Source organism: Limulus polyphemus, unplaced genomic scaffold (assembly GCF_000517525.1).
Source record: "Limulus polyphemus unplaced genomic scaffold, Limulus_polyphemus-2.1.2 Scaffold4244, whole genome shotgun sequence".
Lineage (NCBI taxonomy): Eukaryota > Metazoa > Arthropoda > Merostomata > Xiphosura > Limulidae > Limulus > Limulus polyphemus.
Window position 1 is genome coordinate 16012 of NW_013669854.1, and position 1607 is coordinate 17618.

Here is a 1607-nt window from a genome sequence, read left to right on the forward strand (position 1 = left end):
CCCCATAATTCGCAAATAAAAATATATATATATATATATATATATAATTTATGTGTTCACGATACACAGACTTTTCTCTTTTCTTTTCTGTCGAAATTTTTTCACGATTTTACGACGCTTGTCTGGCATATGTATGACCTGATCCTACTTACTGCCTCATGTGACTAGCCTTGATCTTTATCATGTAGCGGTTGGGGTCCAGAATATAGTATAAACACGTGAAACTAACAGAATTTGGTCTCCATTCTCTAGCTCGAGTTGCTGACTGTATCGTTCCTTGAGGTAAGTTATCTTCCGAATAATATAATTACAATTTACTGCCCATTATTGAAGAACTATTCCAGAATATGTTTAATTCGCTTCAAGATTTTATTAATTTTGTTTCTTCGTTTATCATTCATTAAGATAAATTAAATTATTGGTGCTCCTACCGTGGCGTGAGTTAACTTCTACACATTTAAGTGTGGTAGTTTCGATATAAAGAGATGAATTATTTTAATTATTATTATTATTATAATAGTAGTTATTTCAATTTAATACTTATTCTAAGACTGTCTTTAGCCTAACGGTAACAGGGTGTTTGACGTTTGGAACGGGTTATTTTCAGATGTGCTAGATACAATGGATTTTAGGAACGACTTGATAAATATTTTAATGATAAGTCCGGCTTTGAATTTTTTTTTTAAGTTTAGGATACTGAATGGGATGGCCAAGATAAACCTACAAGTCTCTTGTTGTCCTTTAATTGTATTAATGTATATATATTAGTGTTTAACTTTAAGCCGATTTTGAGTTGTTTTTTTTTTTAGTTTAATATACAGAAATAATGAACATAAGAGAGCATGATTAATTAAGTTAAAGAGCAACTTGTCGGATTCAACATAGTATCACGTAATTGGCGGTAATTCATTGGTGCTTTCGGAAAATTTCATATAATTTAGGGGTAATAGCTAAAGGAAAGTTTCATATAACTTAGGAGTAATATCTGCCAGAATAACGTTCGTAAAATTTAATAATATAGTTGTTCAAGTTAGGATGTTCTAAATTTTGTTCTTTGCTTATGTCCTGTATAACTTGTAAGGAGTTTTAACAGATGCCGCTGCAGACCAGAGACATGACAAATAACATAGGCTACTTATACAGGTGTTTTATTTTATTTGTGGCAGGTGTTTAGTTTTAAAAAGAAAAACTTTCCTCAACTGGGGTGTTCAAGGATATTAATAGTAATATTCCCCTTTCATCCCGCTCGTGAATTTTATTTTTAACAGAAGTGGGCTGTGTAATAACAGTATTAGGATAGTAGTATTAATTTCAATAACTATCGAGAAACATTAACAGCCTATATGTTGTATGTGTGGGTCATGGAGTCATTCCTTTGTCAGCAATAAGTTTAAATATTATATTTGTATGCATCAGTGGTATAATCAACATGCTTAAATCGAATACAATGCTATTGCAGTTATTCGTATAATATATATATATTTGTGTTTGTTTTTGGAATTTCGCGCAAAGCTACACGAGGGCTATCTGCGCTAGCCATCCCTAATTTAGCAGTGTAAGACTAGAGGGAAGGCAGCTAGTCATCACCACCCTCCGCCAACTCTTGG

General features: G+C 32.4%; 1 protein-coding gene across 1 annotated transcript in view; it reads left to right on the top strand.

Moving 5' to 3' along the window:
- Positions 1 to 147: 147 nt before the first annotated feature.
- The window catches only part of LOC106470843 (juvenile hormone acid O-methyltransferase-like), a 9098-nt gene continuing 7638 nt past the window's right edge, over positions 148 to 1607 (top strand). Inside the window, exon 1 of the mRNA XM_013931413.2 lies at positions 148 to 282. The gene's annotated coding sequence lies outside the window, so the exon portion shown is untranslated. The remainder of the gene's footprint in view (positions 283 to 1607) is intronic.